This window comes from Macrobrachium rosenbergii, chromosome 9 (genome assembly GCF_040412425.1).
Source record: "Macrobrachium rosenbergii isolate ZJJX-2024 chromosome 9, ASM4041242v1, whole genome shotgun sequence".
In the NCBI taxonomy this organism is placed as follows: Eukaryota; Metazoa; Arthropoda; class Malacostraca; order Decapoda; family Palaemonidae; genus Macrobrachium; species Macrobrachium rosenbergii.
In genome coordinates, this window is record NC_089749.1 from 58,330,432 (window position 1) to 58,346,993 (window position 16,562).

The 16,562-nt window shown below is 44.2% G+C and overlaps 2 long non-coding RNA genes across 2 annotated transcripts; one reads left to right on the top strand and one right to left on the bottom strand.

Moving 5' to 3' along the window:
* The first annotated feature begins 233 nt into the window (after nucleotides 1–233).
* Nucleotides 234–5,863, top strand: LOC136841882 (uncharacterized). Its single transcript, XR_010854119.1, has 2 exons — nucleotides 234–368; nucleotides 3,580–5,863. It is a non-coding gene; the product is annotated as an uncharacterized lncRNA (long non-coding RNA).
* A 154-nt stretch (nucleotides 5,864–6,017) lies between these two features.
* Nucleotides 6,018–16,270, bottom strand: LOC136841881 (uncharacterized). The gene is made up of 2 exons (XR_010854118.1): nucleotides 11,272–16,270; nucleotides 6,018–6,187 (listed from the first exon to the last, which is right to left on the bottom strand). It is a non-coding gene; the product is annotated as an uncharacterized lncRNA (long non-coding RNA).
* Nucleotides 16,271–16,562: the final 292 nt, after the last annotated feature.

The following is a 16,562-nucleotide window of genomic DNA, read 5'->3' on the forward strand; positions in this document are numbered from 1 at the left end:
TGCAACTTTCAAGTTCATGACACAAGTCAGTGGCGTCTATGTCCTTGCTTTCTCCATCTCGTAGTGCTTTTTTATGTATAATTGTTATAATTGTTCTGTATATATATAATTGCTTTGCATATTTTTATTTATTTATTTATTTATTTAGTTCCCAGTTCTTGCGCCCCCTTCATTCTTGCGCCTAGTGTTCATTAAGGACGAGCCGGCCTGATACTATTGTTAAAAACACTTATTATAAATGAATATATTCACTGCTCTCTGGCATCAGTTCATGTTTTGGTCAGTAGTGTCACTTTCGGTGGAGTCGTTTTTCAGAGCTTGGGCAACATATGTCCCATTATAAACCTGATGCCGCTTTCATAGTGGAGGTAAGCATTTATATATATCTTTTTTATTGGATAATGTTAACGTTGTAACGTGTCTCTGTGACATATTGTCCCTTGTGTTGGCAAAACTTGTTGGTCCAAAGTGTTATGAATGACATTGGGTTACTTAGGCTAGGCAAGCTTTTTGTAAAGGGAAGGAAAGTACGACGGACATTTTAGAGCTGCCGATTTATGTCTGTTAATCGTTGAATAGATTTATAATCACTTTTCTGTGACAATATTTAGTTTCCGGATGACAAGGCAATGATGGAGGTCCGGTCTACCAACCGTAGGACAAACCAAGGCTTTGGCTCAGTCGCACCTCACTTGTATGTCTGGAGAATGTCCAGCCTAAAGCTGTAACATTACTAGCTTTAATCAGAATTTTGGGTGGTTCTTAGAAGAAATATTAATAACATGCAAGGCAACTAACCTGGTTGAGGGCCAGACAATTAGAGAAAGTGGGCAAAGGCTGCTTTTATAAGTGTCAGTTTTTAAAAAAGTTTTACATCACTTTTCTGAAAGTCATAAAATTTAAAGGGGTAATTCTAAGCCGGCTGTCCACGGTGAGCTAGACTATGGCAATTGGCGTTTTTCTATGTTATTTTACTTGCTTTACAAGAATTTAAAGTAATATTTTGTTGCCCGGTTGTAACTAAACTGTGATAGACCTTTGAAGACTACACGACTTGAATTACCTAACGCAGGGTAGGTCTAAGCCGGCATTCCGCGGCAAGCCCACCCCCCCACCTCCATAGCTAATACAACAAAATTGTAACCAGTAAACACCTCTAGGGTACGTTATGTTGGTATTTTTAGGGGTGTTTACTGGTTACAATTTTGCCGTATTAGCTATGGAGGGGTGGGGGGCTTGCCGCCGAATGCTGGCTTAGACCTACCCTGCATTAGGCAATTCAAGTCGCGTAGTCTTCAAAGGTCAATGACAGCTTAGTTACAGCCGGCCGACAAAATATTACTTTATATTCTTGTAAGGCAAGTAAAATAACATAGAAAAACGTCAATTGCCATAGTCTAGCTCACCGTGAACAGCCGGCTTAGAATTACTGTTAAAGGATATCAGTCCAGGTATGCAAGCCCAAGCCTCCATCATAGGCTATATCAGGCCCCTTAGTTAAGGTAGAAAATAAAAGTGTTGTGGCATTCAGCTCATAGGCTAATTGGGTAATTCTAAGCCTTAGTTCCGCAGTGAGCTAGACAATGGCAGTTGACATTTACCCATGTTATTTTACTCGCTTTACAAGTATTTAAAGTAATATTTTGCCGGCTGGCTGTAATTAAACTGTAATTGACCTTTGAAGACTACGAGATGGGTTAGATCTAAGCCAGCATTTTGCGGTGAGCCCCCCACCCCCCTCCATAGCTAATATGGGAAAATTGTAACCAGTAAACACCCCTAGGGGGTGGGGGACTCTCCGCGGAAAGCCAGCTTAGATCTACCCCGTCGGTAGTGTAGTCTTCAAAGGTCAATTACAGTTTAGTTACAGCCGGCCGACAAAATATTACTTTGAATTCTTGTAAAGCAAGTAAAATAACATAGGAAAACGTCAATTGCCATAGTCTAGCTCACCGTGGAACTACAGCTTAGAATTACCGCTAATTGGATTTTCATGGATTTCTTGTTACTTAATTGTAAAAGCTAATGGAAAGGACATAGCTTAAAGGCTCATAAGTAGAGTTGCATGGGTTCTGTGGTAAAGCTTGACCAGAGATCTATGCACTTCTTAAGGCATATTTCAATTTGAGCTGTACTCTAGGCTGTTAGCCCTAATCTGAACAGTTGTGGGTTGATGTGCCCCTAGCTTTCAGGCCCAACTTCATGACCACAAGTATTTGTGTCAGTCAAATTTGAAATAAACCTCTCAGCTGTTGTCTAGGCTTGCTTGCTGTTTTACATCCTAACTAACCTAGAAAAAATCCATTTGGAATCTCAAGATTTAGGCAGTGGGGAATATTGGGCGCTCACTGGTGTTCTGTAGTCTCAGTACCATTGGATGGAGTAAGTTAGGATCAGTGATATAAACTATTGCACTTTTCAAGGTAAACTGCATCTTATGAATAGGAGAAACACAATACGTACTAAAATGGATGAAGGTCTTATAGCTCTTGTTAAGTTTCACTCTTTTCATATAACTTTCAACTGTTGTCAATTATATCAATATATATATATATATATATATATATATATATATATATATATATATATATATATATATATATATATATATATATATATATATATATATATATATATATATATATATATATATATATATATATATATATATATATATATATATATATATATATATATATATATATCCCAGGCTAGACTTGCCAATTGTAAAGAAAGTATAAAGTTGAGCAAAATTGTGTGCAAACTTTAAAACAGTAATCAAAAGAATTGTTTTTAACTAGTTAAATCAACTTAAAGGCTCTTTAAAGACTGAATTAGCCCTTTGTTGGCCGACTCGGTTGAGCTTCAGACTGTCACTCGATGGGCCGGAGTTCAATTCCCGCAGCCGGCTGATGAAGAGTTAGAGGAATTTATTTCTGGTGATAGAAATTCATTTCTCGCTATAATGTGGTTCGGATTCCACAGTAAGCTGTAGGTCCCGTTGCTAAGTAACCAATTGGTTCTTAGCCACGTAAAATAAGTCTAATCCTTCGGGCCAGCCCTAGGAGAGCTGTTAATCAGCTCAGTGGTCTGGTAAAACTAAGGTATACTTAACTTAAAGACTGAATTGTAGATTGAAACCTGCAGAGGAAAAGAGGGAGCAGCCTAACCTAATATATTTGAGCCATTAACTGCTTTAACCAGTGATTTGCATCAAGTGTTACTGCATATGCTATTATTGAGCAAGTTTATGTAACTTTTGCTGTTCCTTTAATTTCATACATTGAAGTAGATTCCAGCAATTTCTGTATTAGCTAAATTGGATGCCTAATAGAGTACATTACTGAAATAGAGATTATTATTGGTTGTTCAACTAGAACGTCATGTGGGGACATTGGTAAAACCAAAGTGACCAAGGACTGTTTACCTTAATCCAAGATGAGTTTTAATGGCAGTTATTTAGATATAATTTTGTTGTGTTTATTGTTAACCTCGCAGTCCAAATCTTGGTCTAAACCCCTTTTGCAAGTAATATATATAATGAATAATCTGAAATACACAGATGCTTATTTATTTCAGCAGGTTTTCAAAAAGCCAAGTACAGTATTCAGAAACTCTTAGTCAAGAAAAGAAAATACTTAATAATAAATAGCAGCAAGGCATCACTTAAGCCTTATGTACCACCAAAATATTTCCAAGGTCCATATATCAGTTTCTGTTCTTTTAAGTAAGTTTCCTCACTTTATTTCTTTTTATATATATCTTAAATATTATGTTAATAATTATGAGGAAAGTTCCAAAGGGATTTTGGCTGCTTAATATTCAAAATTTGTTTTGAAAACTCTAGCTTCCTTCAGAGAGTTGCATACTATTAAATAATCAAGTTATTGTACCATTGTAGATTTTATTCAACATAACATTACTCAATGCCTCATGAACTCACAAAGATAACATCTTGGGCAATATACAATACTTACAAGGACTTGAATTCCATACATAGGTGTGGGGTCAAATCTCTAAAGCTATAAAGTAGTTATACAGTAACATCATAAGTAAAGCATTATTTCTCTGGGCATATTTGGAAAGTGTTCTGAAATTTATCAAAAGTAATGTACTTTTAATGTAAGTCATTATTTATAGTATTTTTCATATCACTATCTTCAGACCATCTGTATTTTTTTTTTTTCTCTCCGTGTAGCTAAAATTGATGTGTATTAATTTCTGTGTGGTACCCAAAGCATGCTCTCTTGTAAATCTTTTTGCTCACATATTATGCTGAATAGTTCAGTTGATTTCTGCTGAATGAAGTTAATATAGTAGAAGTGATGCAGCCTAAAGGTTTGATCAAAGTAATGTGTAAAGACTTCTGGAAAATTTTACTCGACATCTTTGTAAGGCTTCATTTAATTTGGGTTGTACCATAGCCTATCAGTTTTAACCAAACAACTCCTCTGATAGGTTGTTGACCCCAGCCAGGTTGGGGAGGGTTGCTCACTACCCCATGTATGCCATCTGTATACCTTTTAATGATCTTGGAGGTCTTGTCCAATTGCTCTTTTACTGAACTAAAGTAATAGAAAAGTTTTTGGTCATGTCTGGATTAAATTATTGCAAATATTGCCTATCTAATGTAAAATTGATGTATAACGTGAGACTTTTGTTGGGTTTTTTTTTTATAGAAATTCTTAGTCTATGCCAGTAGCTGTTCATAATTAGTTAAATGAACTTCAAGGTCTTTGTTATATTGTTAATGGATACTGTAACCTGGAGAATAGATGCAAGATTGGCCCACCCTAACCTAATCTGTGTGATCCATCAACTACATTAGCCAGTGAATTGTATCAAAGTTTGCATCTGCCCTTACAGAGTCATTCTGCTTTTACTGTTCCATAAGTTTCATTCAGTAATGAGGTAGATATTGTAAGTTTATGTTTTATGTTGCATTATTAGCCTTGGTTAAGTTAATAGCAGAGATTTCATAGAACTGTTTTGTAACCGAATATCGTTATGTTAGGTGACATAATTAAAACATAGTCATTATGTAGAATGTCACTGAAGTGCACATTATTATTAGCAAGTTCACCAGAAAGTTGTGGTGTTGCTGATAGAAAACTAGTCAAACAAGGTTGCTGCACTTTTTACCCTGAGGTAGGCTTCAGTTATGTTGCAGTTTGTTAAACACAGTAATTTGCATATCCTATTATTTTCACAGTTTATGTGACAAATTGGAAAAACCTTTGTTTTTTAAATGAACCTTACCTCTCCATTATATAGCTTTTACTTCTGTGCCAGCAGTAGTTCGACAGATTGCAACAAAAAATGAGAACGCTCAGTTTTTTATGATTATCTGTCTTCTATCCATCTACTTTCCCCACCCCCCTCCCCATCAGGGGACGGATAGGTACAATTAAGATACAAAATATTGCACCAGTTCCCCTAGTCTTTCAGACAAACGGCAATATGCAGCAGGCGGCATCTGGCAACTATTGGCCAGGCGATGCAGTCACATGCTGTTCCATGATGACTGACAGTTTCTCTGTCACTCGGGTACAGGTTGTCCTAGAGAAAGAGCCCGTGCTTGTACAAGCCTGGCTTAATCTAAAACAAACGAATGAGTCACCTGCTAATGGATATTATGCAGGCAATCTGTATCCTGGTAGCCAAGCTAAATGGAAATTAAAATTATTGTTCTTTCATATGTTTTTTCTCTGAGAACTGTGTTATTAGTCTTTTGCTTGTGACTCGACCTACACCTTTTTTGTAATTTTTTTTAATTTTTGTATGATGAGGGTTTTATTTTAGAATTCAAAATTTGTAGCCCCCATATGTTTTGCTTATACAGCATTAAAAATAAAACTATTTATTACATTTTTTATTATCATAAACAAAATATAGACAGGTGTTGAATATTAACCTACAGTATATATGTTTGGCTAGGCTTATTGATCTTTTGCCTTATCTGTGAAAAGCAGGGTATCCTATAATATGCAGTAGGATTTTTATTAATAAGTACAGTATTTGCCTTATTAGATTTTAATAATCAATACTGTATTCTTTTACAATCGTTATGCAAATATATAATTGATCATTACAGTGCTGACTGGCCTCCTAGAATTGTCCATTTGGTCTAATTCTGACCCCGTATGCTTGAGGACTGAATTATTCACTCCTTGAGAGAAAAATGTTTCTACTTGTAAAGTCACCACATCGGCGCCAGGATAGTGTTTCGGCGGCGCCATTAATTAAGTCTCCGCTGAGCTTGTTTTCTTTGGTGACTTCCCATTTTCTTCAAGCTCAATTAGTCACGCCTAAAACGTGCCAGGTCACGCATTTTAATCATTTTTACTTTATGCGTATTTATACAAATGTCACACATTGTGTATCACATGTTTCTTCATTCACAGGCATCAAGACTGTATCCATATTGTAGCTCTGTATGTTTTGTATTGTAATTTGTACTCGTTCACTGCATATTATTGTTTATTGTTTCGACCTCAGGTCACAGTCAATTCCATTGTCTCTCGCGGCCCGGCGTCAGTCGGCCGCAATATAAGCTGCCTGGATCTGTAATAAAGTAGCAGTAACTTTTACCTGCTCGTTTCTTTGACACCTTACAGTGGTGACCCGGAGTATCCGGGCCATTAGCGGACTCACACGGCGACTTAGTCTTGGCTCAGGATTTCTCCAAAACGCTCTTAGCGGCCTAAACACGGCGCTGTAACCAGCGTTTGAGCGTGCTGACTCTCGTCGGCGTACCCCACCAGCGTCACTAGCGGAACCACACGCGGCGCACGAAAGTGCGTACTGACGCGAAACCCCACTCCAGTAAGGGGTCAAAGGAGCGAGCATGGGCGCGGATATCCCCTCCTTCATGCAGTTAAACGCGGACCCGCGGACTCGGAGGTTTACCTACCTCCCATCACACCCGCGCCTGCCCCGCGCCGAGGCCCTCCCGCAACTCCACACCAGCGCCCGAACACACGACGGCCGGGCAACACAATCGCGGGCCGCCCTCACCGTAAAGCTGCCGCCGTTTACGCAGGGAACCCATCGATGTGGCTGCGCGGGGTGGAGAGCCACTTCAGAATCGCGGACCTGACGGACGAAATCCTACAGGCCGACACAGTGCTCAACGCCCTTCCGGAGGACGTGTACAGAAAACTCATCTCGCGAGTACCAAAACACACACCCTCACATACAGCACCACAAAAAGTTCCTCCTCGAAGCTTGCTCCCTGCCCATCGCCGGCGGGCCGCCCGTGCTATCGACCTTGCCATAAACCCACGCCACGACCTCAATTCAAGAGACGCAGGGCATGGTCGTAGATCTCCTGTCACTACCAGACTTGGGTGGCACAAAGAAGCGGCAGGAGATAAGCTTCACACGAAAAAATCTACCTTCGCCAACTCCTCCCGGAGGTACGCAACCAGATCGCTCACCCCTACACCATGCCTGTCGAGGACCTCATAGAGACGGCACAACACCTCACAGACTCCGTCAAGGCTTCACAGCGGCTAAAACCGGCCACACAGCCGGTCAGCTCCGTCCAGCCTGAAGAGGACGTGAGCAGCCCGTCAATGCCATCGCCAACAGACATCCACCGAACCACAGCAGATGGAGGTCCCGGGCTTCTGTCGCTACCACAAGTGGTTCGGAAAGGACGCCCAAACTGCCTGCCGCCCTGCTCATTCGCCCGTTCAAAAAACGGGGGTGGCGGCCAGCAGGACAGGCCGCCATGGCAGCCGAAGAACCCAGGGCCTCAAAAACAGTAGGTTTTTACGTCCAGCGACACCGTCTCCGGCAGGATGATGCTGGTCGACACAGGGCCTTTTAAATCGGTCTTCCCAGCATCCAGAGAGGACCGCAACCAGACACCAGACCCGGCCGCTTTCCTGACGGCCGCCAACGGAACCCCATCCTCTCCTACGGCACCAGGCTCCTGTCAATCTCCATCCTTGGCCAGAGTTACTCCTGGGACTTCATCGTCGCGGATGTAGGAACCCCACTCCTGGGGCCGATTTTCTGGCGCACTTTGGCCTGCTAGTCGGCGTGGGCGCAAAGCGCCTCCTCGATACCGACTCCTGCCGGTCTCTCCCATTAACGGCGGGACCCAGACCCACCATCAGCGCCGTCGCCCCCACCAGTATGCACACCTACTGTCGGAGTTCCTGAGATATTTAAGCCTGAGCTTCGCCAAGTCCCGGGGCCCCAGCCAAGCACGGCATATACCACCATATAGTGACTAAAGGGCCCCGACACATGCGGTTCCGCAGGCTTCCCCTCAGCGCCTTCAGGAGGCGAAAAAAGCATTCGCGGAGATGGAACAGATGGGCATCTGCAGGAAAGCCTCCAGTCCATGGGCCTCCCCCTCCACATGGTGCAGAAACCGGACGACTCCTGGAGACCCTGCGGCGACTACAGGCGGCTCAACATTGCAACAGAGCCCGACCACTACCCTCTACCCAACGTGCAAGACCTCACGGCCTCCTTTCACGGGGCCAAAATATTCACTAAATTGGACCTTCTTAAATCTTATTTCAGGTACCTGTTGCGCCAGAGGACATACCAAAGACAGCCATCATCACGCCCTTCAGGTCCTATGTGTTCGCCTTCTCCACCTTCGGGCTGAGGAACGCCGGGGCCACCTTCCAGCGGCTCATGGACAGCATCCTGGGGACCTAAAATTCTGCGTCTGCTACGTCGACGACATTCTCATATTTTCCAGGTCTCACAGCGAACACCAGAGACACATCAAAGCAGTCCTCCAGCGCCTCCAAGAGAACGGCCTCGTCGTCCGTTTCGACAAGTGTAACCGGCGTCCAGAAAGCAGCAGAATTCCTGGGTCACGAGGTGTCTCCGACAGGCATCTGCCCTCTTACATCGAAAGTAGCAGCCGTAGCCAAGTTCCCGACACCCACCTCCATCAAGGCCGTCCAGGAGTTCCTTGGGATGGTAAACTTCTACAGGCGGTTCATCCCGGGATCACGCACACCACGGCCCCCTGACGGCAGTCCCTAAAGGCCAACCGAAGTCCCTGTCTTGGGGACCCAGCCAGCAGCAGGCCTTTTCCTTGACGAAGGCCGCCCTCACCAAGGCAACCGCCTTGGCACACCAGGATCCCAAGGCCCCCTCCAGCTGACGACAGACGCCAGTAACGCCGCCTGCGGTGCTGTTCTGGAGCAAATCATCAACGGCGCCCCAGCCCATCGCCTTCTTCAGCAAGAAGTTCAGTCCGCAGAGACCGCTACAGCACCTTCGACAGGGAACTCTGCGCGATGTACCGCGCAGTTCGGCACTTCAAGTTCCTCCTGGAGGGGACGCCCTTCACAATCTTCACAGACCACCAGCCACTGGTTCACGCCTTCACGAAGCAGGGGGACGCATGGTCTTCAGACAGCAGCGCCACCTCTCAGCCATAGCCGAATTTACCTGTTCCGTCAGGTACCTCCCCGGCAAGAAAAATCCGTAGCAGACGCCCTCTCCAGAGTCGAGTTGAACGCAGTGCAGCTTGGTGTAGATTACCAGGACCTTGCCAGAGAACAGGCCGCTGACCCAGAAACCCCAGCATACCGCACCGCCATCACATCCCTCAAGTGGCAGGACGTGACCCTCGCCCCGAAGGCCCCAGCCTGCTCTGTGACATCAGCACAGGTCAGCCCCGCCTGGTTCCAGCCTCACGCCGCCGCCAGGTATTCAACATAATTCACGGCCTCTCACACCCCTCCGGCAGGACCACGGCCAAACTGCTTTCAAAAAGTTCGTCTGGCACGGGTGCAAAAGGACGCCACGGCCTGGGCAAAACAGTGCCTGCAGTGCCAGACCAGTAAGGTGGGGGTCGTCACACGCAGTCGGGGGTAGGCGAGTTCCCACAGCCAGGGCGCCGCCGCCACATCCACATCGACGTCGTCCGGGCCCCTTCCCCATCAGGCAGATCCAGATACCTCCTGACGGTGGTAGACCGTTCGACGAGGTGGCCCAAAGCCACACCCATGCAAGAAGCCACCGCCAGCGCGTGCGCCGAGGCCCCTGCTCTCCAGTTGGGTTAGCCGCCGGCGTCCCGGACCACATCACAACCGACAGGGCCCCGCTTTCCTCTCCGAGTTGTGGTCTGCCCTGGCTCAACTGCTGGGAACCACGCACCACACCACCACAGCGTACAACCCAGCGCCAACGGCCTGGTCGAACGGTTCCACAGGTCCCTAAAGTCACCCCTCATGGCCCGCTGCACCGCCGAGGACTGGAAACATCAGCTGCCGTGGGTCCTCCTCGGGTTGAGGACCGCCCCAGAGCCGCCGGCACCCCATCCGCAGCTGAACAAACCTGGGGGAACCCCTCGTGGTGCCGGGAGAGCTCGTGACGGATGAACGCCACTCCCATCACTGCAGAGGCTCCGCGGCGTGGCGGCAAGTTAAGCCCCTTGCAGGCGCTCATACATCGACAAAGCAACCACCTTCATGCCGCCACAGCTGTCATCCGCCACCCCACGTCTTCGTCAGAGTCGACGCCGTCCGTCCACCACTAACTAAGCCCTACAGGGGACCCTTCCGCGTGCTGGAACGAAACAGCAAGGCGTTCCAGCTGGCACTCCCAGGCAAGGACGACTGGGTTTCCATAGACCGGTTAAAGCCCGCCTTCCTGTCGGAGAGTCCCGCAGCGACGCAGCACCCCTTCCGCCCAACCGCACTCCAGCACGCCCTCACCCCGCGGGCGCGTCGCCCAGGAAGGGACCGCCAACCAGCAGCCTCACAGGCGGGAGGCCCCTCCGTTATCTTCAAGGAGCCGCGGCACCCTTCAGCATCCCAGCAGATACAGGGATTAGTCAGACGCGTCCCTCGTCTTGGGAGTATTTGTAAAGTCACCACATCGGCGCCAGGATAGTGTTTGGCGGCGCCATTAATTAAGTCTCCGCTGAGCTTGTTTTCTTTGGTGACTTCCCATTTTCTTCAAGCTCAATTAGTCACGCCTAAAACGTGCCAGGTCACGCATTTTAATCATTTTTACTTTATGCGTATTTATACAAATGTCACACATTGTGTATCACATGTTTCTTCATTCACAGGCATCAAGACTGTATCCATATTGTAGCTCTGTATGTTTTGTATTGTAATTTGTACTCGTTCACTGCATATTATTGTTTATTGTTTCGACCTCAGGTCACAGTCAATTCCATTGTCTCTGCTCGACCCGGCGTCAGTCGGCCGCAATATAAGCTGCCTGGATCTGTAATAAAGTAGCAGTAACTTTTACCTGCTCGTTTCTTTGACACCTTACATACTCTTCATTGTGAGGTAAAACAAAATTTATGTAATTCCATATAGAATTCATGTCAGCAATAGTTGATAGATAATATTGATAGAGAGTAAGAAGTTGCATGGAAATGTAACATTAAAACATCATATAGTATAATAAACCTAACTAATAAAATTTGAATAAAATGCTGTTGAATATAATTAAAGAGATCAAAAGATAAGTCACTGGATTCTTTTGAACATAATTAAAGAAAAACAGCAGTAAATTATGATTATCCCATATATTAAATAAAAGTGGTTTCTCCAGCCAGCTTCAGTTATCAATGCTATTCACATCCTGATATTCAGTGTAACCCCAAAAACAATAACTCCATTCACGTCGTTACCAGTCGCCATTCATTCTAGGCCTATGTCACTTCCATGAAACCATTCATTTGTAAGAACAATATTCCCCATTTCCTTATATGGTATATCCGAATTCTCCTTCATATTTGTGAAAATATTCAATTTCAATTTGACATTTTTGATATTAAAATGAAATTTGGCATATGTAAGATTTAGAAGTTATCTTGCATCCAAACTGGCCTACTCAACATTCAGGCGTGCCAACCGAATCCCATCCTTCAGTGAAGTGAACTGTAGTTATTTTAAGAAAGGAAGTTATAATTATATAATATTTTTGATACTTATGTCTTATATGCAAACTTCTTTCTTTTAACAGAAAGATCTTTAAAATAGGTGATCATCCAATAATATTAGATGTGCCAAACTCTACCCACTCATGTTTTATTTGTGTAAAATAAAATTCTTTTAACAGAAAGCTCTCTTTACAGATGATATGCTGATAGAACCATTGGTAGGACTGTTCATATCTAAACATAATGAAATATCTCGTAATGATTCAGACAAAATACTTAAAAAACTGCATAAAACAAGTAGTTTTCTTGGTTTTATTTTTTACCTGTTCTAATTGATTCTATTGTTCATGATATAAAATAATTCTCTAACTAATATTTGGACTATAACAAAAGAAATATGATCCAAACAGTATATATCCTAAAGTGATGCAGTATTAAGTATCGTGATTTTACAAACATTTGTAGCCGGTTAGTCTGCTTCTGTAGCTGGTTTCAGTAGGAGGTCGACAGATTGTTAAATGTACTCGGTTTACTGGTGGGCTGTTTGGGATGTTCTTTTATTTTATTTTGAATATTTTTTCAGGAAGAACCTGTAAGTGTAGAGTTGCAGTAACAGTCATTATTCCAGTTTTATTGACCCTAATAATGTTTTTTGCTGAGGGAAGGGTTATGATTGGATAACTATGTGAATCGTAGTTTAACAAATTTCAGAAATTGATTGTGAGTGGAGAGAGCTTGTTAGGTTATAGAAACAACTATAGAGGATGGGTTTTGGAAGACGAGTTAAAGGGATGCATGTATGTACAGTGTGCAGATCCATGTCATTTTCAGTTACCTTTGTTCTTTATGCATACAGCATATAGCATATCTTTTCCATAAAGAACATGAAGTTGGAATTCAAAACACTTGTCTAGTATACAATTAGAAACTGTTGTACTTGTTTGTCAGTTCAACACTCCTTTTACTTTGTATTTGCTAGTTTTGACTATAATTTTTTGTATGTATTTTCTATTTCTTCATCTTTTATTAGCTTTTATACTCATGTTCCATTTGTATCAGTTCTTGTATTTCTTTTTATTCACTAGTTACTCTTACACAAATACAAACATGAAGTTCTTTACATAGGATTTAGCTTGCAAATGTGAGCTGGAATGGCCATTTAATTTTCAGACAAGGTTGTTAATTACCGACTGTAAGGCAGTAAGCCCCTCATTCGTTGGTCTGCACTCCACTTTGCTTTTGGCTGCCGTTGTGTGAAGATGTCTCTGTGCTTCTCCACCCGACTGCCATTTGTTTTTTGTTTGAAATTTTTTTTGTGATTGTAAGAGTAGGGTTTAAGCATGTCCAGGGAAGGACAGGCTGTGCATTTGGTTTCTCTCCTCTATTGTGGTTAATTCTCACTCATTATGTGTGTTATACCGTGATATGAGCTTAATCCAAACAACCTAACCCGACTTCTGTTTCAGGTGTTGTGGAGGCTGAGGGACTTGAGGAATTGTGACCCTTGCTGAGCCTCCTGGGCTAGTCTTGGCGAGCTTGTCGCTGCAATTGCTAGGACAGATCAGCTTCTTGAGTTTTGTCACAACCTGGGTGTAGTGATTAACTTCAAGAAGTCAGATCACGCTCAGGCAGAGGGTAAAGCATCTGGGCATGCTGATTGCCATGGAAGCATCAAGGTCTTCCCTTTGGATTCTTGTATCGGCAGGTTCAGAGGTAGCATAGAAGTTCTTGCCTCGACAAGAACAGCCTGCTTGGCAGTGGCATGTCGTTCTGAGTCACCTGTCGTCATTGGAGAAGGTGGGCCTTCTGGTAAGGGATCCTCCTTCCTCTCGTGTTCTTCTGTCAGAGAAAGTGAGGAAAGATCCAGCTAAGTAGTTAGACGACAGGAGCCTCTTTTTAGGGAGTGCCCAACCTCCGGAGGTGCTTTTGTTTTCAGATGCATCTGCTGGGGACGGAGCACACACACCTGGAAGAATTGTTGGTTTCAGGTATGTGGGGGACCACAACAACAGACACCTCCACATAATGTCTGGGAACTCAAGGCAGCTTTTTTAGGCTAGCAAGAGTTTTGGAACCGAGTGACAGGGCACTCTGTGGTGTTGATGAGTGACAACAATACGTTAGTGGCGTATATCAACAAGCATGGGGACTGGTGTCCTTCCTCCTGCACAGGTTGGTGGTGCAGGTGCACAAGTGGGCAGTAGTCCACTTGGTAGAGCTATCAGCATGGTACATTCCAGGGTCTCAGAGTGTGGTGGCAGACAAGTTCAGTTGCCAGAGCCTGGTGATAGGAACAGAGTCCCTACACCAAGACATTGTGGAGAGACTCTTCAAGTTATGGGGAGTCCCAAACATGATCTCTTAGTAACCCAGTACAACAGGAGGTTACTGGTGTCCTGCTCAGTTGTGCTGAACTGTGGGTTGCAATGGAGAATGCTTTCCAGCACCCAGGGGACATTTTAGAGGCTTGCATCTTCCCTCAGTTTTGTTTGATTCCTCAGGTGATCAACAGGGATCACCCAAAATTTTAAATCGACCCTGGTAGCTCTCAGTGGCCACTTGCCGAGTGGTTCCCATGGCTCAACCTTCTGTGCCAGCTGCATGTCGAGAGGTATCAGTAGGCAGTGAAAGTGCTGGCATTTCTCACCTGGAGACTATCCAGTGTCTCCTATGAGCAAGAGTTTTGTTCCTCAATGCATAGTGTAGATGTCTGGATGCCTGCGGAATCCTCAGTAGATGTGTACCAGGGGAAATGGGCCGTCTTCTTTAGTTGGTTTAGTCAACAGGGCATCTCTCCAGTCAGAGCTTCATTTCAGCAGGTAGCAGACTTTCTCGCGTTTCGTCCCCTAGAGAAGCTTCTCTCCATTTTGGCCATTAAGGACTATAGAGCTGCCCTTGGCCAAGTCCTTCGGATGAAGGGAATGGCTCTCTCATCTTCAGGAGATATCTTTATGCTTCTGAGAAGTTTCAGACAGTCTTGCCCACCCAGGGGACCTAGGTCCCTGAATGGAACGTGACTCATCTTTAGGAGCCTAGCTCGTGCTGCACATGAGCCGTTGAGGGAGTCGTCAGAGATCTGATTCTAAGACTGTTTACCTTGCTTGGCCTGGCATCAGCAAAGAGAGTGGGTGAGCTTCCTTGCTTGGCCTAGCATCAGTGAAGAGAGTAGGCGAGCTTCATGGCCTTCAATGCTAAGCACTCAAGGGGATGGGGATCTATGCTCGAGTTATCTCAGAATTCGTAACTAAGACTCAGAATCTGTCTATCCCTAATTCCAGATTTGAATCCTTTTTGATCCCCTCCTGAAAGGACTATGTAGGTAATGATCGGGACGAGACGCTACTTTGTCCAGTTAGGGTTCTGAGGTACTAACTCAAGAGAACTCGACATATCAGGCCTGTGTGTCGATGCCTCTGTTTAGTGCTGGCTCAGCTAAGAAAGACATGTCCAAGAACACAATCTCCTGGATGAAATGCTACTTTGTCCAGTTAGGGTGCTGAGGTACTACCTCAAGAGAACTCGACATCTCAGGCCTGAGTGTTGATGCCTCTTTGTTAGTGCCAGCTCGGCTAAGAAAGAGGGATCCAAGAACACTATCTCTTTCAGGCTCCGTGAGACTTCAAATGAGCTTTCTTTATCTGATGAGGTAGACAGGAGTTCAGTCAGAGAAAGAGCTCACGAAGTTAGGGCCATCGCCATGGCCTTTGCACTCCGGAAGACCCTGTCAGTTCACCAGGTAATATAAACAAGTATGTGGTCATGCCAGACCACATTTACCTCGTTTTACCTTCAGGGCATTTCCTTGGGTCATGTGGTGGCTGCCCAATAAGTTTAATAACTCATCTGGCTCCCCTGAGGGGACAGATAGTATCTTGTCTAAGGTGTTCATTCAGTAAGCAGGAGAGAAAGTGTGTAAGTGACTAGTCTCCCCCCTTTTCTCTATTACCTGTCTAAATTTTCTCTATTACCTGTCTATCTCTTCGGCAGAGAGGCAGGTAACGAGCTATCACATGCTGGACAGATGAGTTTTGCAGTTGACTAAATGACAGAGGCATCTTTTTGTAGATGGATTGGATGCATGTCACCCCTCTCTAGACAAGGGGAGAGAGATATAGACAATGAAACAAGTTGTTTTGGTTTTATTGTCTTTTGGATTCCTTCAAGCCTTCTTCAAAAGTAGTGACACAAACTCATTACTTTAAGCCCAGAAGTCTAGCAGTTGCAACATCCCATAAGTCCAACAAGCTAGAATTGTGGGATTCCTTCCTCGGCTCTTCCAGACCAGAAAGGTATTCCCCGGTGTAGAATCAACCAGTCGGTTCAGAGATTTGCCCTGACTCCCCCAACCAGTTGGTAAGTCTCCTATGTAAAGAACGTAAAGAACTAAAGTTTATATTTTTGTAGGAACAAATAGCAAATTTTTAAGGTATTTTGCATTTTCCCTAACATACAAACCTGAAGTTCTTTACACGTACATCCCACCACAGCCACCTCTCATTCTTGTTCCTGGGCCGAAAGGCAAAGTAGAATGCAGACCAACAAGGGGATGGGGCTCCCCCCCTACCATTGGTAGTTAACAACCTTGTCTGAAAGTTAAACAGTCATTCCAACTTACATTCACAAGCTAAATTGTATGTCAAGAACTTCAGATTTGTATGTTAGGAAAAATATACAA